Below are 23,186 nucleotides of genomic sequence, written 5' to 3'. Positions count from 1 at the left end.
GTTTGAGAATTTGGGGTAAACAGGCTTTTCAGAGGAAAAACTGTGCTGTGTACAGTTGCCATCCCAGACTTGGTCAGGATCGATCGATCTATCTATTTTTGTCCATTCATTGCCTCAAGAAAATCAAAGCTATTTTTTTCCTTATATGGTGCTTATTCCCACCCGGTGCATCCGAGAATGCACTGGACAGGGGCTAGGTGCCGCCATTTTGTTCCTGGTCTTTCTTTGCCATTTCTGGGACATTGACCATAGAAGTCTGCCTGGCACTGTCATTACATTCCAACTGTTGGAGTTGCCATCAAAGCCCACTCCAGCCTATCTGAATCTGTCTTGTCATGTGCGGGACACAGATTATAAAAGTCTGCCCAGCACTGTCTTCATGTTGCAAATTACTGAAGTTTCCGTCGATGCTCTCTACAGCCCATCCTAAACTGTCTTGCCATACATGGGACACAGACTATAGAAGTCTGCCCATTACTGGCCTTAGTTCTTTACAGTCACATTCACCATCTAAGCATGACGGGGAGGGGTGATGTTTAGCAATAAGCGGTGGTAGAACTGGCATGCTGAGCTGACTCTACCACATGTTTTTCTGCATCAGCCTCTCAGTAAGGAGTGCTATTCCCTCTCATTGAGTATTAAAGATGGATCATGCTGCTAACCATGCTGTCTCTCACATGAAACATTAAAATGGAGGTTCTGTCTACTTACATTGGTCACCTGATTTTCTAACACTCTCTTATATGTTCCATCTTTGATTATACTCTACACTGTCAATTAAAATGTTCTATTACGTATAGTGTTGACATTGCACCTAGTATACTATGTTATACTTTGTATTATTTGAATATTTTTACTGCTGTAATTGTTGCTCATGTTTGATTTATTCTTACTGTACACCGCCTTGAGTGAATTCCTTCAAAAAGGCGGTAAATAAATCCTAATAAATAAAGTTGACACATCACACACATACATTCATTTAAGTTTTTTTTATACCATTCATTTTTTAATTAGGGATTCTCTGTGTTCATCCTACTCCTTTTTGAATTCCTTTATTGTTTTTGTCTCCACCACTTCCCTCGGCATTCCAGGCATCGACCACCCTCTCCATGAAAAAGAATTTCCTGACATTACTCCTAAGTCTACCACCCCACAACCTCAATTCATGTCCTCTTATTTTAGCATTTCCCCTTCTCTGGAAAAGATTTGTTTCTATATTAAGGGCCCTGTTTGCTAAGCAGCGTTGTAGGCGCGTTAACATTTTTTACCTATTATTAGTACTGTTTACTACTTATGTTTAATTGTTTAAATCTCGATTTGCTATTCTTTATGTAACACCAACTGTTATCTCCTAATCTACTATCTGCTAATAACGACACATTGTAAGCCACATTGAGCCTGCAAAGAGGTGGGAAAATGTGGGATACAAATGCAATAAATAACAAAAACAAAGAGTCATGTGACGCTGTGATGGAGAGAGGACGTGGATGAACTTCTCTCCGTTGCCTACCTGCTCGTGCCGGAATCTGCAAGGAAAAGAATCTCCCCAAATTTACAAAAATCTATAGAACGTGACTTGGAGAGCTAGCCTGGCCATTTATTTGATTGTGAAACCCGACAATGGCAGGGAGATCCGCTCCAAAATACAAGCAGAAAGGGAAGGTGGTTGAAAATAAAATGGCGGCGTCTCCCCCCCCGATGCTGGGGCCTCGGTCTCCTCGGCCTGGGTGGCAGAGATCACGTCAGAATTAACGGTTGTGATGGAGGACCTACTGGATCGGAGATACGGAGCAGTGGAGCAAAAACTTGATTGTAAGCTGGAACAGCTCAACTCTAAAATTGCAGATCTAACGAAAGAATGCGTTGCGTTTCAGACACGGACTAGCCAGGTTGAGGACCGCAGGGCGGGTGTGGAGGACAATCAGAAAGACCTGACGAAAACAGTGCAGGATTTGGAGAATCGATCCAGGCGGAATAATATCCGTCTGGTGGGATTGCCTGAATCGTTGGGTGGACGACAACTAGAAAGAGTATTGGAACAATGGCTATTGAAATCGATTGAATTCCAAGCCAATATGGGGCCTCTAAGAATCAGGCGCGCGCATCGTTTGGGGATGCGGCAACCTGAAAATAGAAAACCAAGAGTTGTGATATGCAGGATTTAAAATTTTATGCATAAGAGGTATATATTGCAAGCAGCGCGCTTTACTGCAGCCTTAATGTATGAGAACACGAAGATTCTATGTTTTCAGGATTATTCTGCCGGAGTAGCAGCAAAGAGACGGTTGTTCTCGCCAGTGTGCTCTAAATTATTTGAGTTGAAGATCCGCTTCTCTCTCCAATATCCAGCCACGTTGAAACTTACTCATAATGGCGAACCAAAATTGTTCACATCGGAGAAAGAAGCAAGAGCATATGTGAATAGACTGGAGCATGGTGCACTCTCCGAATCGGCCGAGACGGAGCCAGCGTGAATAGTGAACGACGGAACCCCAGAGCTGGGGGATCTACAGTGGCAATATAAGGATGGTTGGAGGAAGAGCGCTAGTATGCAGCTATATGGACTGGCAAGCAATTCTACAGGTTTTGAGGAACTGTTATATGAAGCAGTTGTTGCACTTTAATTTGATAGTTGAACGTTTTAAAGTTTTAGATGGGGAATGGGAGACATAAAGAGGGGGAGTATCAGTGAATCGGTGGGGTTGGATTAAATGGAGATTAGATATATATAAAACACAATAATGAAGGTCTGGGTGAGTGGGATGGTGGATGATGTAAGGTGAAAGATGGTGACAGGGAGTAAGGGGAGAATGTGTTGTATATATAACATGAGCAGTGGATGGGCAAGCGTTGTGAACGTGACAAGCCAACCGGGGGGGGGGGGGGTTGGATAGGTGGACTGGAAGTAGGGGGGGCGCACGGGGGTGGGGGGAGGGGAGATGGGGGGAGGAAGGGTGGGGAGATATCATCAACATAAGATACATATCAGTGCACATTCCAACTACTAGGAAGATAAGACACAAATTTGCACAAAGATTGCTATTGTATGGTGGGTGGGCAGGTGATGGGGGATTGCTGCAGCTGGGGTGGCAGTCTGATGTAGAATTGGGAAATACCTTGCATATAGGAGGCGGGACTTAACCATATATTCCTGGAATGTGGGAGGTATAGGATCACCCATCAAACGAAAGAAAATATTGGGGGCGCTGAATAAGAGAAAAAACATCTATAGCCATGCTGCAGGAAACCCAACTTAACCAAGCAGGAACATGAAAAATTCAAGTCATGGTGGGTGGGCACATTGATAGCGGCCCCCGCAGTAGGGAAAAAAGCTGGGGTGGTGATATTGTTTCATAAAACGTTACAGGTGGTTCAGAAATATATCTATAAAGATCGTGAAGGTCGATACATCCTAGCAAAGGTAGTAGTTGATGGCATACTGATGTTACTGGTGAATGTGTATGCCCCCAATGTATATAGTAAGAAATTCTTTAAGATCCTAATAACACAGATACAAAAAATCAAAACACAGGAACCACACATACGAACGGTGATTGGGGGAGATTTCAATACAGTGGCCGATGCTAGTATGGATAGAACATCAGGTTTAAGTAGGAGGACAGGAGATTCTCTGAAAGGTATTCCATTACTTTGTGACATTCTAGAAGTCATAGATGTGTGGCAAATTTTAAATCCTGACCTGAAAGATTACACTCATTATTCATGTGCACACCACACCCAGTCTAGAATAGACTATATTTTGATAAATGAGGGAGGCCTCACTGATATACAAGACACTGGCATAGACCCTACTATCATATCAGATCATGCCCCAATCTTTATAATCCTACGTAGACCAGGTGCGCATGGCCGACAGTTTCCCCTGGAGCTCTACTATGATGAGGAGTTTCTGAGATATCTTAGAGACAAGTGGAAGGAATATAAGATACACAATGAGAATCATCAATCAGATCCAGTATTGTACTGGGAGGCCGCAAAAGCGGTACTCCGGGGAGAAATAATTGCATATAGTTGTCAAAAGAGGAAATGGAGAGAAAAGAAATACTGCGGTTGGGCAAACAACTGATTAGGTTAAGGCGTAGCTACATGGATAAAAACCAACGATCCCTAAGAGAACAGCTGCTGGCCACGCAGACTAGTCTTAACACGTTAATCCATCAACGAGCCATTAAATCAGACACATATTATCTATTTCAACTGTATAAATTTGGGAACAAGCAGGGTAAAATGCTAGCAGGGCTGATTAGAAGGAAAACCGGACCCCAAAAGGTGTTGGCCTTGCAGCATCCCTCTGGACAATTAATGCATTCTGATGATAAAATCAGACAGATATTTCTGGAATATTATAAGAAGCTTTATCAGGCAGCAACGGAGGATCAATTGGATCCAGAGATATATCTGTGTAATGTTACACTACCTCAGATAACGGAGGGCCAAAGGAGGATGATTAATAGGCCCATTGACATTGATGAACTTACCAGTGCCATCGGAAGAAGTGCTTTACATAAAGCCCCAGGCTCTGATGGATTTCGGGCTGAATTTTATAAAGTACTAGAAGCAGAAATTGCTCACCCACTTCTGCAGTCCTTTCAGAGGGCGGTAGACCTGGAGAGTTTGCCCGGGACTTTGAAGATGGCAGATATAGTTGTGTTTCCTAAACCAGGGAAAGATCTGGGTAAGCCTGAATCTTATAGGCCAATCTCCTTAATTAACTATGAAGCTAAATTGTTAGCGGGGATCTATGCCAGCAGATTAGCAAGGATATTACCGGACATAATTGCATTTCCCCAGGCAGGATTAATTAAAGGGAGACAAATAGTCAAGGACATTAGAAGGAAATTAGCTTCCATAGAGTGGGTGAGAAGGATGAAAGCAGAGGCTCTCCTTATTAGTTTTGACGCCAAGAAGGCGTTTGACAGAGTGGATTGGGCATTCCTGTTCCGGACCCTGGGAGCCTATGGATTTGACAGGACCTTTGTAAAAGTAATAACCACGATATACAAAGATCCAAGCGCAAGGTTGTATGTCAACGGGGATTATACTACAGCATTTGAGATCAGTAGAGATACGAGGCAGGGGTGCCCACTCTCTCCCTTGCTGTTTGCTGTAGTGTTGGACCCATTGATTATGACGATATTGGAAGACCCAGAAATCACTGGGGTGCGCGTGGGGGAGGGGTGCGTTCAAAATTTCAGCTTTTGCCCATGATTTATTAGTACATCTAACACAGCCATACCGTGCGCTACCGGTGTTGCTGGAAAGGTTTAAAGAATATGAATCCTTTTCGGGATTTAAATTAAACATGCAGAAATCGGAGTGTATGCCTACCCATGGCAAGATACTGGACAGATGGGAAGGGGAATTCCCATTACGATGGACCTTAGGAGAATTTAAATATTTAGGAATAGTTTTACTACTACTACTATTACTACTTAACATTTCTAAAGCGCTACTAGGGTTACGCAGCGCTGTACAATTTAACATAGAAGGACAGTCCCTGCTCAAGGAGCTTACAATCTAAAGTACAAATGTAGGGGCAGTCTAGATTTCCTGAAAGGTATAAAGGTTAGGTGCCGAAAGCAACATTGAAGAGGTGGGCTTTGAGCAAGGATTTGAAGATGGGTAGGGAGGGGGCTTGGCGTAAGGGCGCAGGAAGTTTATTCTAAGCATAGGGTGAGGCGAGGCAGAATGGGCGGAGCCTGGAGTTGGCGGTGGTGGAGAAGGGTACTGAGAGGAGGGATTTGTCCTGTGAGCGGAGGTTTCGGGGGGGGAACGTAAGGGGAGATAAGGGTAGAGAGGTAATGAGGGGCTGTGGACTGAGTGCATTTGTAGGTAAGAAGGAGAAGCTTGAACTGTATGCGGTATCTGATCGGAAGCCAGTGAAGTGACTTGAGGAGAGGGGTGATATGAGTATATTGGTTCAGGCGGAATATAAGACGTGCAGCAGAGTTCTGAATGGGTTGAAGGGGGGATAGATGGTTAAGTGGGAGGCCAGTGAGGAGCAGGTTGCAGTAGTCAAGGCGAGAGGTAATGAGAGCGTGGATGAGATTTCAGGTGGTGTGCTCAGAGAGGAAAGGGCGAATTTTGCTGATGTTAAAGAGAAAAAAGTGACAGGTCTTGGCTGTCTGCTGGATATGCGCAGAGAAGGAGAGGGAGGAGTCGAAGATGACTCTGAGGTTGCGGGCGGATGAGATGGAGAAGATGAGGGTATCATCAACTGAGATCGAGAGTGGAGGAAGAGGAGAAGTGGGTTTGGGTGGAAAGACAATAAGCTCGGTCTTGGCCATGTTCAGTTTCAGGTGGCGGTTGGACATCCATGCAGCAATGTCCAATAAGCAGGCCGATACCTTGGCCTGCGTCTCCACGGTGATGTCTGGTGTGGAGAGATACAGCTGGGTGTCATCAGCATAAAGGTGATACTGGAAACCATGAGATGAGATCAGTGAGCCCAGGGAAGAGGTGTAGACTGAAAAAAGAAGGGGTCCAAGGACAGATCCCTGGGGAACTCCAACAGAAAGCGGGATGGGGGTGGAGGAAGATCCATGAGAGTGTACTCTGAAGGTGCGGTGGGAGAGATAGGAGGAGAACCAGGAGAGGACAGAGCCCTGGACCCAAATGAGGACAGTGTGGCAAGAAGTAAATCATGATTGACAGTGTAAAAAGCGGCGAATAGATCGAGGAGGATGAGGATGGAGTAGTGGCCTCTGGATTTGGCAAGGAACAGGTCATTACAGACTTTAGAGAGTGCTGTTTCTGTTGAGTGTAGAGGGCGAAAACCGGATTGAAGCGGATCGAGGGTGGCCTGAGAGGAGAGAAAATCAAGGCAGCGGCTGTGAACGGCGCGCTCAAGTATTTTGGAGAGGAAGGGTAGGAGGGAGCTTGGGCGGTAGTTGGAGGGACAGGTAGGGTCAAGTGATGTTTTTTGAGGAGAGGATAGTAGGGCGTGCTTGAAGGTGTTAGGGACAGTTGCAGTGGAGAGAGAGAGGTTGAGGATATGACAGATGGAGGGGGTGACAGTATGAGAGATGGTGTTAAGTAAGTTGGTGGGGATGGGATCAGAGGAACAAGTGATGCGTTTCGAGGAGGAAAGAAGGCGGGCGGTTTCCTCCTCGGTGATATCAGGAAAGGAGGAGAAAGAGGCCAGGGTTGGTTGGTTGAGGGAGAGGGTTGAAGGGTGAAAAGGAGGAGGTGGCTTGGTAGTGAACTGAAGGTTGATCTTTTGCACCTTGTTGTGGAAGTAGTCAGCAAGTGATTGAGGAGAGAGTGAGGGGGTGGGTGGGAGACGACGAGGGTTGGAGCTGAGAGAATTGGTCAATTGGGTGTAGTAGTCCTGTTTGGCAAGGAATAGGGAGGACTGGAAGGAGGATAGCATGAATTTGTAATGAAGGAAATCTGAATGGGTGTGAGATTTCCTCCAAAGGCGTTCCGCAGATCGGGCGCAGGAGCGAAGGTAACGGATGCAAGGGGTCAGCCAGGGCTGGGGATTAGTACGCCTTGTGGGACGGGAGATGGTGCGAGGGTGTCCAGAGCAGAGGAGAGAGTGGCATTGTAAGCGGAGACAGCCTTGTCGACAGACACGGAGGACATGATGGAGGGGACGAGATTAGAAATACTAGAGGATAAGGTGGGAGGGTCAATAGCCTGGAGATTCCTGGAAGTAGTGGTTAATGTTGGGCGGGGCTGGGGGGGGTGAAGAAGTGTGAAGGTGATCAAGTGATGATCAGAGAGAGGAAGAGCTGAGGCGTGGAAATTGGAGGGTGAGCCGGAAGAGGAGAGGACGAGGTCAAGACAATGGCCATTTTGGTGAGTAGGGGTGGTGGAGCACAGCTGGAGGTTGAAGGAGGATGTTAGAGTGAGGAACTGAGAAGCGTGAGAGTCGGATGGGTCATTAGCGTGTATGTTAAAGTCTCCGAGAATGAGGGACGGAGATAAGGGATCAAGAAAAACAGAAAGCCAGGCATCGAAGTCAGTGAGGAAGGAAGACAGGGATTTATCAGGGGGGCGGTAAATGACTGCCACTCTGAGTGGCAACGGGTAGAATAGACGGATGGAGTGGGCTTCAAAGGATGAGAAGCAGTGAGATTGCGTTAGGAGGAGGGGTTGGAAACTACAGGAGGGCGAGAGTAGTAACCCAACGCCTCCACCGCGGCCAACTGGGCGGGGAGTGTGGGAGAAGAGAGAACCTCCATGGCATAGGGCCGCGACTGAGGCAGAGTCATCAGGGGAGAGCCAGGTTTCAGTTAGGGCGAGCAGTTGAAGGGAACGAGAGATGAAGAGATCGTGGGTGAAGGGCAGTTTGTTGCAGACCGAGCGGGCATTCCACAGGGCACATGAGAAAGGGAGGGAAGAGGGGGGAGGAGGGAAATAGAGATGAGATTGGAGACATCCTGGAATTGTTTGCATGGATAGGACGAGGACAGGTGGGGGGGGGGGACCTGGATTGGGATTGATGTCTCCCGCGGATAGCAGGAGGAGGAGCAAGAGAGTGCGGAGGAGGGTGGGGGAGGTAGGGTGACGAAGGCAATGAAGACGGGATGCACTTAGGGGGGATGGGTTAATGGCAGGAAGGAAGTGTTGAAGGTTGAGAGCTAGGAAGGAAGAGGGGGACGAGAGATGGTGAGGTGGCGAGGGACGGGGTGAATAGGGTATTGCAGTGGTGAGCAGGACGGGAGAGGACATGGGTGGGCAGTGAGTTTTAGCGGTAGACAGCGGTAAGGGGAGGGGAAAAAGATTAGGAAGGGACAGGGCAAGGAAGAGAATATGTACAGGGGCCATAAGTAGTGGCTGAGGTGTTACGGGTGTATATGTAGTGGTTGAGGTGTTAAGCAAATAGATAGAGCAGGAAGGTTGGATTGGAGGTTTAGAATTGGAACTGTAAGCAGCAGACAGGCAAGTAGGCTGGGGAGGAAGGTAGGTAGATGTGCTGCTTGAAGGCAGGCAGGCAGGTAGATGATGGGTAGGTAAGCAGGCACGACGATGGGCGGAGGTGTAGGCAAGTTGATGGGCTGGCAAGCAGGTAAGTCAATGGGCTGATAAGTAGGTATGTTGGTAGATGGGCTGAGAAGAAGTTGATGGGCTGGCGAGCAGGTAAGTCAATGGGCTGACAAGCTAGCAGGCAGGGAGGCAGGCAGGCATGTTGGTTGATGGGGTAACAGGCAGGCAGGCAGGCAGGTTGGTTGATGGGCTAGTAGTCAGGCAGGCAGGAAGGCAAAATCAGGCAGGGCTGAGCAGGTAAGTCAATGGGCTGACAAGCTAGCAGGCAGGCAGGCAGGTAGGTTGACTAGAGCACGCAGATCCCCAACAATTATATAGGAAGAATGTGGATGTCCTGCTTAGGCAAACGAGACAGGCCCTAACCCAGTGGCAGACTTTGCCGTTGACTTTAAGTGGTAGGATTAGCATGTACAGTATGGTAATTTTTCCCAGGTGGCTAGCTTATTTTCGAAAGAGAAAGACGCCCATATTTCGACCCAAATCGGGAGATGGGCGTTTTTCTCACAAAGGAGCCCAAATCAGTATAATCGAAAGCCGATTTTGGGCGTTTCCAACTGCACTCCGTCGCGGAAACGAATAAAGTTGATGGGGGCGTGTCGGAGGCGTGGTGGAGGCGGGACTGGAGTGTGGTTATCAGCCGAGGAGAGATGGGCGTCTTTAGCTGATAATCGGGAAAAAAAAAGGCGTTTTGACCGCGATTTTGGGTCACTTTTTTTGGACCCTTTTTTCTCACGAACAAGTCCCAAAAAAGTGCCCCAACTGCCCAGATGACCACTGGAGGGAATCGGGGATGACCTCCCCGGACTCCCCCAGTGGTCACTAACCCCCTCCCACCAAAAAAACCCCCACTTTAAAAACTTTTTTTCCAGCCTGTATGCCAGCCTCAAATGCCGTACCCACCTCCATGACAGCAGAATGTGTTCGATCCTGTCACAGCCTTTCCCTGGTTCAGATGTGGCTCTCGGGTGCAGTACAGGGTCACATCAGCATTGCATTGTGGTGGGTGTAGGGTATTGGGCTCTGTGATTTCATAAGCTTGTGTTACAGTCTCACGATGTTGGTGATAGGCTCTTCTCCCATGGTGCTTTTCCCCCTGCCTACTGGGTCAGAGTGTGCCCTGTTGTGTTTCCTGTTGTAGTCCATGCGGTAGTGGCCATTTTTGTAAGCCAGTTTTAGTTCCCTTTCCTGTGTTAGCCACGTTACAGAACTTAGTTCTTACCTTGAATGTGGCTGAAAGAGGGCATAGTACAGCATTCTGCCAGCTCTGACCTACTGCTAATCTCAGTACCAGGGAGACTCGTTGCCAGTGGGGCACAACCTCTGATCTGCAGTTAACTGTGAGTAAACGCGGTTATTCCAATAAAGGACGTTTTCGGAGAGATTAGTCTTCAGGTGTCAACTGGTGTGCCAATGTTATACAGCAGCAGCAAGTCCTAGAGGCCTGCGTGTATGCAGGTCCCTGGAGCACTTTTAGTAGGTACCGCAGTGTACTTCAGCCAGGTGGCCCCAGGCCCATCCCCCCCCACCTGTAACACTTGTGCTGGTAAATGGGAGGCCTCCAAAACCCACTGTACCCACATGTAGGTGCCCCCTTCACCCCTAAGAGCTATGGTAGTGTTGTACATTTGTGGGTAGTGGGTTTTGGGGGAGGGGGGTTGGGAGCTCAGCACCCGTGGTAAGGGAGCTATGCATGTGGGAGCTTTTTCTGAAGTCCACCGCACTGACCTAGGGTGCCCAGTTGGTGTCCTGGCATATCAGGGGGGCCAGTGTACTACGAATCGTGGCCCCTCCCATGACCAAATGGCTCGGATTAGGACGTTTTTGAGCTGGGCGTTTTTAGTTTCCATTATTGCTAAAAAAAAAACCGCCAAGCTCAAAAACGTCCATTTTTTCGAAAATACGGTTCAGCCCGCCCCTTCACGGACCCGTTCTCGGAGATAAACGCCCGTTCGATTATGCCTCTCCACACGTGCTTAGACAACTACCTCTGTATCTACAGACTATTGATCTGCGTCAGCTGAGACGTCTGATTTCCCACTTTTGCTGGGGGGGGGGGGGGGACCAAAAATTAAGCTGGAGCAATTGTTTGGAGGGTTGCGGATGGGAGGGCTAGGGTTGCCTAACATGCGCAGCTATAATTGGGCATGTTTATTGCACCACTTGGCGGATTGGGTATTAGGGACTGCAGATTTCACACCCTGGGAATTGGAAAGATACCTGTTTACACCATACCACCTATATTATCTTTTGCATGCCACCAATCAAAGGATACCCCCAGAGTGGAAAAAACATATCTTGTTAATGCCAATGAGACGGGCATGGGATTATCTTTATCAGAGACTGGGGGAAAACCCAAGAAGCACGAATATGCTCCCATTAACTGGGAATGCAGACTTTGAGTCAGGTATAATGACAGATAGATACCACAAATGGGCGCAGGAAGGGGTGGTGGTAGTGGCGGATTTAATTAACAACACAGGAACGTTTAGGACGCAAGAGGAGATAAAACAGATAGTGGGGGACAATAATATAGACTGGTTTTCCTACCTGCAGGTGAAGACTTATATCTCACGGTTGAACAGGAGTGGTTGTTCAAAAAAGCTGGTTCCAAAACTAGAAACGTTTTTTCTGCCCCCAGGTAGTCAACGGGTGACTGTATCAGGGCTCCACGGAGCAGTGATAAAGTTACTGTCTCCTAAGGACTATGAAGGAGTGGCACAAAGGTGGACGACTGACATAGGAAAGATAATCCGAGATGGTGACATTTTAGAGTATATAAAAGAGATTAAAGCTAATGTGCAGAGTGCAAGACATAGAGAAACCCAGTATAGAATAATAACAAGGGCATATTTTACACCTAAGCAGGCCTACTATGCAGGACGTATACCAGAAAGTAAAAGTCCTAAATGTGCACACATAGATCCGTCTTTGATACATATGTTATGGAAATGTGTAAATGTGAGACGGTTCTGGAGTAGTATTCAGAGATATCGTGAACATCTACTGCATAAACAGCTCTCAATGACACCTCAGATATGTCTGCTAGGATATAGAGGCAGTGGGCACACATTACGACGCGCAGAGCGTCAATTTATGTATAAAGCATGTATTATAGGGAAAATGTATATAATGCAATATTGGATACAGACTGAAGCACTCTCCTTTTGGTACTGGCGTAATAGCTTACATGTCTTTGTCACGTGGGAAGCCAAAGACACCAGAAGAACCGTAAAGCGGAAAAAGGAGTATTGGGCAGTCTGGGAACCATATATTCAAAAGCTTAATGGCAGAGCCCGCAGTTTACTACTTAACACCATGCAAATGTATAATCAATAATTTAGTAGAATGTGCACTGGATTGGAAGGAATAGAGGGGGGAGAGAGTTAGAGGGAGGGTTAAGGGAAGGGTGGGCAAGATGAAGGGAATGTTCTAGATGATATTTGTTAGAATGGAACTTAAAAGATATAGATATTCTGTAACGTGTGAATGCTGCGCGCAGAAGGGTATTAGCAACTAAAATGAACCATAAAGGAAAGGAGGGTGGGGGGGAGGAGGGCTATATTCAGGGCTAAAAGTGAAAATGGTTAGACATTTTGACATATGATTGATAGTACTCAGTTGTATTAGTACGGTTATTGGTTGAAATATTATTAATGTACTTTCTGCATGAGGCGTTAATAAAGAGATTTAAACAGAAAAAAAACAAAAACGTGTTAACCATGTATGCGCCTACAATATCTCTATAGGCGCCTACATGGTTAGTGTAGGCATGCTAAAAACACTAACGCACCTTAGTAAACAGGGCCCTAATACCTTTCAAGTATTTAAACATCTGTATCATATCTCCCTGTATCATTACTAAGGTAGTCACTGTGGGGCCCTTTTACTAAGCCACTATAGGGCTACCACGTGGGTAGTTTTGTACTAGGCTGCGCGTTTGGTCATGCTATTCTTAAAAGAAAACTCAGGCTAAGTTAGAAGAAGAAAAGGAACTTTTATTTCTCATTAGCAACAGCACAAGAAATATTATTGGCTCTTGGCATTAGTAGTTTTACAGAACAGAGTCTAACAATAGGAAGGCAAGTTTTATTCCTCACTGTCATACAAACTTACAAAGGTCATAGAACAGAGAGAAAGAAAGACAGAATCTTAGCTATAGAGAATTAGTTTCTATCGGGAGGCGGGGGGGGGGGGGGGGGGGGGAAGAGTACCCCACCTAGAAATAGGCTGTGACAAGGGTATGAAACTCTCCTGCCATCCGGACTATTTCAGAGTCTCTTTAGATGAGTAGTTACTTATATACCCTTCCCATCACAAAAGGACCACCTCATATATCACCCAATCAGCAATCCTGCAAGTACATAGGAGACCTGTGATAGGGCCTTAGTGTCCTTGCCACACCTCTGCTCAGTAGCAAACAGTTGGGATGTCATGACAACGGGGGTCTTAGTTTGTTTGTAACAAGACAGTTGGTTGGGATGTCATGGCAATGGTCTTTGTCAGTTTGTGGTCAGCCAGAAATTCCTGTCTTGCCACTATCAGTGGAAACTCACAGAAACACAAACAGAAATAAGCAGACCCAAAAGAAAAGGCCAGAAAATTCCAGAACAGTAGCATGCGCCATATCAACCCTTCCGCCAGGGTAGCGTGGGCACCCAGCAGTGATGTGTGCAGTTTCCTGCAGTAGAAAATAAATTTCTATTTTCTGCCATGGGGGCATTCCTGGCAGTAGTCAGCAGCACAGCCACATTGCTGCTTGCTGCCTGATTACCACATGAGTAGCGCATGAGCCCTTACCTCCTCCTAAATATGTGGTGGTAAGGGCTTAGGCAGTAAATAGCCATGCACTAATTTTAATATTAGCACACGGCCATTTACTGCTCCATTTTAAAAAAGGAAAAAAATGTCCCAGAGTGCACCAATTTCACACGCCAAAACTAGCGCAAGACACTTTTTACCACGGCTTAGTAAAAGGGCTCCTTAATGATGCATGATTTCATAGTTTAAGTGATAATGTAGCCTTGCATAATTTTTGTCCATATGTTGTTTTAAAAAGGTAAGAGTGATGCCCCCCCTCCCCTGTATGAACGTGGTTATAAATGCACATGAGGAAAACATTCTGTCCTGTCATCCCTGTATTTCAGTAGCCTGTTCCTCTCTGGTTGCAGTGGTGGAGAGGTTACTTGAGTGTATAGTTTTCTGACTATCTGCTTGCCACTTTTTCAAGTGCAGTTTGCTTATTTAGAATGATGCCCTCCTATCTCTGGTGTGGCCATGGTCTCCTGATGCATGCTTCAAATCTGTCTGTGTACATAAGAGATGGCGGATAACATCAAAGGTGGTGAAGTGGTGACTCTAGCAATCTGACACTCGTCCTGGTATAAATTAATTTTATGAGTCTGGGGTGGAGTTGTACCTGTTCGTACCACGATGTGTATTCTAAAGATCCTAAGCCAGAACCAGTTAAATATTTTCCACTTTTTATTGGGAGGATTTGCAAGCTTCTAAAGTTTCTCTCCCCAGCAATTTGTAACTCCTGCATTAATTGGACAGTGTTCTTTTGTTGATCAGAGTACTTGTGCTTGGAGGAATATGGTTCAGGATTCCTTTTGTTTGCATCTGGATAATAAATCTAGCATGTACTTTGGAGCACTAAGTCTGGAAAAGAACAGCACAAGTTCTGTAACGGCACAAGTTCTGTTTATTATGCAGCCCTCAGAGATGTGTTTGAAAGCACCCTTGTACCATGTCCATTCTACTGTGCTGATCACCGGGGAGCAATGTTGTTAGATGCGATATGAAGGCTAGTGTCTATCTTCTAGCAGCTGTCTGTGCGTTGGAGAAGTGGTGTCTGGGCTTTTCTAAGAAGGAGAATGGAAGAGAAAGACTTGGTAAACTGTAGTTGAAAAGAACATGGAACCTAGTGAGCTAATGCAACATACTTGGGGATCCCTGCCAGCCACATCATGGGTGTGCTGCTGCTGGGTGGGCCTGGGCCCACCCTTGGCTACGCCACTGCCGCTGTGTGCTGTCCACACAGTCCGTTCACTTTGAATGAACTCTGCCAGCACTGCCGGGCAGCTTAGCAAACAGGGGTATTAGTGACTGCTACCTATTGCTTCCATTTTCATCTCTATGTTTGAAAGAGAGTTACTGTTGCATCAAGACATAGGGAGACCTCTATGCCTGATCAGAAAGGTCAGTTCTTCTAACATGTTATAATTCAAAGAGATGACCAAAATCTGTTTTGCCTGTGGAATTAACTCTAGATCCAGTGTTCCACTTATTTGATTTACTGCGGTCTAAATTGTTTTGTTAAATGATCATCCTGTTCAAACTTCTTCTACTAACCTATAAATGTACTCACTCTGCTGCTCCCCAGTATCTCTCCACAATCGTCCTTCCCTACACCCCTTCCCGTGCACTCCGCACCATGGATAAATCCTTCTTATCTGTTCCCTTCTCCACTAATGCCAACTCCAGACTTTGCGCCTTCTGTCTCGCTGCACCCTACGCCTGGAATAAACTTCCTGAGCCCCTACGTCTTGCCCCATCTTTGGCCACCTTTAAATCTAGTCTGAAAGCCCACCTCTTTAACATTGCTTTTGACTCGTAACCACTCACCTCCACCTACCCTCCTCTCCTCCTTCCTGTACAAATTAATTGATTTGATTTGCTTACTTTATTTTTTGTCTATTAGATTGTAAGCTCTTTGAGCAGGAACTGTCTTACTTCTATGTTTGTGCAGCGCTGCGTACGCCTTGTAGCGCTATAGAAATGCTAAATAGTAGTAGTAGTAGTACTTAAACTTTCAGTGGCAGACAAAATGTCAAATATGGAACATGGCACAGTTCTAATGTGAATTGGCTTAGGAACTTCCTCCTCTTACCCATTTGGCAAGAATCCGCTCATACCAAATTCAACAAAGCTGTTAAGATACGTCTTTTTCGGATCCAAGATGGCTTCCAGACCGGACGTGTGAGCGTGAGCTCCGGAGATTTTCTGATTTGGATTTGTGCCACGGAGCGCTCCCCTAAGAAATGGGGAAAAGAAAAGGAAAAACTGTTGCTCCTACCTCTCTGAGCACAGCTTTGGGTCCCGCCATGTCGCAGCCCACGTTAGAAAACTTTGGTATCCGACCACCGGGACCGAGGGATCCTGCTTCTAGAACTTCCGTACTGCTATCAACGGAACACAGTGCAGAGGGAGTAACTCTGAGCCCTCCGACTGGTCTGACCCCGCCACAACCTGGAAGGAAAGCGAGAGCTGAGAATGGGTCGACTGAACAGACGTCCGAAGTGGGCGATTTGTCGTTGGTGATGAGAGGTCTAGCCTTTGCTTCAACTCCAGGTATTGTTACAACGGAAGGGGGATACTTGCCCCTGGCCTTAACTCAAGAAGAGATATTCTCTGGGTTAGGAGGGTGGTGTGGAAAAACCAGCAATTGTCACTATGGACACGATCTGGGAAGCCATACAAGGGGTAAATGCATCCCTCCAACGCATATTTAATTACACTCAAACTGAAATAAGACAATTGAATACAAAAAACTGACCAACTAGCCACTAAAGTTGAATCCCATCAGGCTGAAATGCAAACTTTTGACTCTAATTTTAAATTAATGCAAACTACAGTGGCGACGGTCATAAAAGGGAATAAAATCCAAGCACAAAAAATGGAATATATAGAAAATCAGTATAAGAGGGCTAATCTCAGGATATTGAGTTTTCTGATTTCACCTTTCATATTACCAGCAGAACTCTTAAAAAATACTTTCTGGAAGTTCTGTACATTCCTTTAGAGAGTCACCCTTTGGTGACTAGAATGCAATATCTTAAAAAACCTATATCTGCGACAACAGTTCCAGAAACTCCACAAGATAATCTAACTGACTTTCTAGAACGATCTGAAATTTCAGATTGAGCAACTTTACTTGTTACGTTTGCATAGGAGATAGACAAAAACTTAATTTTGCGTTCTTACTTCAGAAAAATGAATGCTGTTTTCATGGGCGGGAAAATTCGAATCTTTCCTGACTTGGCTAAGGAAACTCAGACCAGGAGAAGGGAATTTTTGGTATATAAACCAAGAATCCTTTCCCTGGGAGGTACTTTTGCTCTTCAATATCCATGTAGATGTATGATTTCCTTAAGTGATGTTAAATACCTTTTTTTCTGTCCTATGAAACTTCGTGATTTCATTATAGCTAAGGAGAGTATGCAAGATGTCCCTGAGATGGCATCTCCCAGTTAATTGCACTGTCTAGGCTGCAGGCTTCCGACATCCTTCCAGTCTATATGTGAATTGTTAAATTCTCTTAGAAAAAATTTGTTTCATATTCTTGGATCCTCTCATTGTGGACAAAATAATAACCAAAATATAGAACAGGAAAAGTTCTCTACGATGACGAATCACAGAAGGCAAAAGTAGAGACTAATAATAAGGAATGTTTCATTGTATTAGAATTCTTTAAAAGATTTATGTTTCAAATTCTTATACATTTTGATGTACTATTATCATGATGTAAACTATTGAAAAGTTATAAATAAAAAATGGGAAAAAAAAAAGATACGTCTTTTTCATTTGGCTTTTCCATAGGTCCCATGCTTGGAGTTCAGCGACCAGTTTGCTTTTCTTTATTTCCTTCCTCATTCACCATCCTCCCTTTGCCCTTGTTTTCTTTCTTCTTCCTCTCTATTTCACTTTTAGTACCTTTTGTAAACCTCTTTGCTGTGCCTTGGTATGATGATATGATATCACAAATAAATAAATAAAGTCAAGGAGGGATCCTTTTACTATCCTGTGGCAAAAGGTGGCCTTAGTTCTCCCTTACAAAGGTCATTCCTATGCACTAAGGCCATTTTAACTGCAGCCGTAAAACCATTTTTTGTATTAATGGCCATGTGCTAATGTTCAGACTACAAAAATATTGGGAAAAAGAATCAAAAACGCCTATCAACACAAGTAAATAAAAATTATTTTTATTCTTATCAATAAGCAATGAAAATGGTGAACAGGGAGGAAAAAGCCTTAAGAAGCTCCTAAGTAACAGTTGGAAGAACAGGACGTCATCATCATTGTCAAAAAACCTCCCAAGAAATTTAATTGCAAATTAGAAAATTTAGCAGATTGAGCAAAGTTTGTCAAAAATAACAGCTTTAAATACTTAGTTGTAACATAGTAGATGACGGCAGAAAAAGACCTGCATGGTCCATCCAGTCTGCCCAACAAGATAAACTCATATGTGTATACCTTACCTTGATTTGTATCTGTCATTTTCAGGGCACAGACCATATAAGTCTGCCCAGCACTATCCCTGCCTCCCAACCACTGGCTCTGGGACAGACCGTATAAGTCTGCCCAGCAATATCCTCGCCTCCCAACCACCAGCCCCGCCTCCCAACCACCGGCTCTGCCACCTAATCTCAGCTAAGCTTCTGAGGATCCATTCCCTCGGAACAGGATTCCTTTATGTTTATCCCATTTTTAAGTCCCATTGTTTTTTGAGCCTTCTTCCATTTCCCACTTTTTGTTTTGCCATCAGCGTGCAGCTATTTAAAAAAATTACCGTATAAGCATTACTGCCACCCATTTTGTAAGCAGTAAAGGCTCAGGTGATACCCCTGCACTAACCAGTTAGTGTATGGTAATGTACTTCCTTAGCCTCCCTCCGGACTGGCCCAGAATGTGACTGATGGGTTGTGCACGCCTTCCAGCAGGTGGAGACTGAGAAAAAAGTGTGACTCCAGAGAGCCAATAAGAGCCCTTGCCAGACAGGGAAAGATCCAGTAATAGAGTACCAAAGCAGAAGAAAGAAAAAACTAAAATCTGTGCATCCAAAAACCTGAGCAGCCGCCGGCACCTTGCCAACCAAGGGTGAGTGCCTGAAACAAATAGCCAAAGTTTGGACAGTATTGTTTCTACAACTTTATGTGCCTTCTTACTTAGCATTCATTTATTCATATTAGAGAGCTACAACTAGCAACACAGCTCCAAACAACGAACCAACGAACAAAACAAATCCGATATCTGAAGGGAGGGATCTGGGCCGGTCCGGAAGAAGTAAAGGAAAGCAAATTAGCAGGTAAGGCCTAATTTATCCTTCCTTAGCCTCCCTCCGGACCGGCCCAGAATGTGACTGATGGGAAGTAACAAAGCAGTACAATTATGGGAGGGACCCTAGCAGCCCCGCCGACAACACGCGCTCTCCAAAAGCCACCCGTCGACGACTGAGAACGTCCAAACAGTAGTGCTTAGAAAAGGAATGCAAGGATGACCAGGTCGCCGCTCTACAAATGTCCTCCGGAGGCACCAGACAACGCTCTGCCTACGAAGCTGCCTGACCTCTCGTCGAATGAGCCTTGACATGCTCTGGAACGGATTTCCCAGAAAGCAGATAGGCTGAAGCAATCATTTCCTTGAGCCAGCGAGAAATAGTAGGCTTAGATGCCATGGGCCGGTCCGGAGGGAGTACAGGAAAGCAAATTAGCAGGTAAGGCCTAATCTATCCATGTTCTAACTGGTTAGCACAGGAACACCCATTTTAAACCCATGACATTCCCCCTCAAAAAATGAGAAATATTTTTTTAGCTCGTGCATGTTTCGCAGTTACTGCAGGACTCCTGAGCAGGTTCCATGATACTCAATTTTTAGCTCTGTTAGGTGCTCATTAGTGCTTAACACAGCTTGGTAAAAGGATCCCTAAGTTCTAACTCATCCTTAAGTTTCACTGTTCTCCATAGTGATATATTTGTACAACTGGAAGTGTGCATACCCTGCTTTAATGATTGTGTAGAAATGTAATTGCTGAGGATTAGAAAAATATTTAGAATACTGAGGGCAAAAAATCTTTAGGAGCCAGGGAGGTTATAAGTACATAAGTATTGCCATACTGGGAAAGACCAAAGGTCCATCGAGCCCAGCATCCTGTTTCCAATGGCCAATCCAGGTCACAAATACCCGGCAAGATCTCAAAAATGTACAAAACATTTTTTCCTTGTCATCAAGCAGATGAAGCAATTACGTATGGGTTGTGTCCATCAACCAGCAGGGGGAGATAGCACTCAACTTTTCACAGTGCCTCATGGCCAGCTAACTCCACTGCCTCTTCAGTATTCTCTATCTCCCCAAGCAGGGTGGCTGCAGCTTCTTCGAGCTCCATCACAAATCTGCCTGGGGGTGGCTCCTGGCTGTTAGCCGGGGTGTTAGAGGCTATATCAGCTTCACTTTGAAGGCACATAGGTCAGCCCTTTCCCTGCCTTACCCATGCCCCCGTGGATGTGGACATATTAGCTTGCTTTTCCCTGTCCTTTCCCACTCAGTGGATGCAGGCACATTGGTTCGCCTTTCCCTGCCTTTCCCACTTATCTGAGCCTCCGGAGTGTTTTTATTTACCTCTTTTGCTTCTGCTTTCCTCACAGCGTTAAAAAAATAAATACATAAATAAATAATTAAAGTCGCGTCGCGCTTTAGCGCAGCGATCTTGGAAAAGAGGTTTTTTTCTTGAGATTCTTCTGCAGGACCGGAGCTGTGATACTCGGTCTAGTGAGGTAAGAGTGTTTTCTGACTCCTCCGGGGTGGGCCCGCAATCGGGACGTTTTTGGCGCGAACCGCCATTTTTGAATTTTACTGCCGTTTTCGGCAATGGCTGCGGAGACTGTAAAGCGCTGTTCTAAATGTGGCACGCACAAATCAGCAGCGGAGCTCTGTAATTCGTGCTGTACAGACGGTAGAGCCGGCCCAAGCATGGCGAGCGGCGATCTTTTGCGCTCTGAGCTGGCAGCGGATGCCATTTTGGATTTTCCACATGGCACGGCCTCCGTTGCGACGGAGAGCCCTGAATCCAGGGGGGGGGGGCCCTCTGAGTGAGGCTAATAATAGAGCTGATAGCCCTGGGCAGGATCTGGGCGGTCAGGGTGCGGTTTTCTCCCCTGATTTTGTTTTAATGCTGCATAGGGCGTACATGCTTAAAAGAGCTCTTCCACAGGGATCTTTGGACCCTCTGCCTGCCCCCCCGGTGGATCCTGGCCTTTTGGAGTTGGCTTTGCCTGTTTCTTATCCTCCTGATAAACGCAGAAGGGCTAATTCCCCTTCTGAGTGTGGCGCACCCCCTTTCCCCCCCCCCCCCCCCCCCGTGGTCGGGCTATGAGGATTCTGAGGGGTCTGGCAGAACTTCTTGGGCTGAGGAGCCAGAGTCGGGTGCAGAATTGCCACAGGAGCTTGATGATCTGTCTGCGGTGAGGATTTTCCACCGCGAGGAGCTGCCAGCGCTTATTTCAGATGCCTTACAAGCCCTCTCGATTGAAGATCCTGGGAGTGGCACAGCCTCCTCTGTTAATCCAAGGATGACTAGTACCAGAAAGCCTGCTCGAGCCTTTCCTTTGCATGACTCCATCCAAGAGCTTATTTCGGCTCAATGGGCTGACCCCGAGGGACCTTTGAAGGTTGCCAGGGCTATGGGGCAATTATACCCTCTGAGTGAGGAACATTTGGCTCGCTTTGCAATGCCTAAAGTGGATGCCCTGGTCACGGCTGTGACAAAGAGAACTACCCTTCCTGTTGAAGGAGGTGTTGCCCTGAAGGATATTCAAGACCGCAGGCTTCATTCAGCTCTGAAGCGGTCCTTTGTTTTGGCAGGTCTCACTGTTCGGGCGTTTGCATGCAGTTGTTATGCTGCTAGAGCCTGCCTGGCTTGGTTACAGCAGGCAGTGGACCAGCCCGGTGATGGAGCGGAGACCTTATCTGTAGTGGCTCCGCAGATGGAGTCGGCCTTGTCCTTTTTGGCTGACGCCCTTTATGATATGGTCAGAGCTTCAGCTAAACAAATGGCTGTAGCAGTGGCGGCTCGCCGCACTCTTTGGCTACAACATTGGGCGGCAGACATGGCCTCTAAGCAAAGGTTGGTGAAGTTTCCCTTTCAAGGCCTTCTCCTGTTTGGTGAGGAGCTGGAAAACATTGTTAAAGGCCTGGGGGATTCCAAACCTCAGCGCCAGGGGCGTAGCCACGGGTGGGCCTGGGTGGGCCCAGGCCCTCCCAGTTTTGGTTCAGGCCCACCCAGCAGTGGAGGCAGCGGAGCGGAGGGAGCAGGCTGAGCTCCGATCCCGCATCTGCCTCCCTAGCCCGCCACTGCCCCGCCCCCCGCCGTACCTTTAAATATTACAGTTTATCTGGAGTCGCGGGCAGCCGGCATTGAAGACATCGGTAGGCTTACGCCGGTTCCAGCAGCCTTCCCTTCCCTCCCCTCGTTGCAAGTCGGATGATGGCTCCGCTCTCGTAGATACAGGAAATACGTCAGAAGAGGGCGGAGCCATCATCCGACTTGCAACGAGGGAAGGGAAGGCTGCTGGAACCGGCGTAAGCCTGCCGATGTCTTCAATGCCGGCTGCCCGCGACTCCAGATAAACTGTAATATTTAAAGGTACGGGGGGGGGGGCAGGAAGGAAACAGGGCAGACGGGAGAGGAGAGGAGGGTTGCTGCACATGGTGGAAGAAGGGGAGAGGAGGGTTGCTGGATGGAGGGAAGGGGAGAGGAGGGTTGCTGGACATGGTGGAAGAAGGGGCGAGGAGAGGGCAGGAGAGAGGAGGGTTGCTGGACATGGTGGAAGAAGGGGAGAGGAGGGTTGCTGGATGAAGGGAAGGAGAGAGGAGGGTTGCTGGACATGGTGGAAGAAGGGGAGAGGAGGGTTGCTGGATGGAGGGAAGAGGAGGGTTGCTGGACATGGTGGAAGAAGGGGAGAGGAGAGGGCAGGGGAGAGGAGGGTTGCTGGATGGAGGGAAGGGGAGAGGAGGGTTGCTGGACATGGTGGAAGAAGGGGAGAGGAGGGTTGCTGGATGGAGGGAAGAGGAGGGTTGCTGGACATGGTGGAAGAAGGGGAGAGGAGAGGACAGGGGAGAGGAGGGTTGCTGGACATGGTGGAAGAAGGGGAGAGGAGGGTTGCTGGATGGAGGGAAGGGGAGAGGAGGGTTGCTGGACATGGATGGAAGAGAGGGAAGGGAGAGAGAAGAAATGCTGGACATGGATGGAGGGGATGGAAGAATGAGGAAGGAGATGAGATGAGATGAGGGAAAAGGAAGAGAGGAGAAAAACTGCACATGGATGAAGAAAATAGGCAGAAGCTGAGGACCAGAAATGAAGAAGAAAGGAGGAAAGGAAAGAAATGGAAAGGAAGCCC

At 46.7% G+C, this 23,186-nt stretch overlaps 1 protein-coding gene across 2 annotated transcripts in view; it reads left to right on the top strand.

Moving 5' to 3' along the window:
* Positions 1-23,186, top strand: part of AXIN1 (axin 1) — a 109,466-nt gene that overhangs the window by 5,800 nt on the left and 80,480 nt on the right. The window lies entirely within an intron of this gene.

Source organism: Microcaecilia unicolor, chromosome 8 (genome assembly GCF_901765095.1).
Source record: "Microcaecilia unicolor chromosome 8, aMicUni1.1, whole genome shotgun sequence".
Classification (NCBI taxonomy): domain Eukaryota; kingdom Metazoa; phylum Chordata; class Amphibia; order Gymnophiona; family Siphonopidae; genus Microcaecilia; species Microcaecilia unicolor.
The sequence above is the reverse complement of the archived record's forward strand: the minus strand, read 5'-3'. Positions and strand labels throughout refer to the sequence as shown.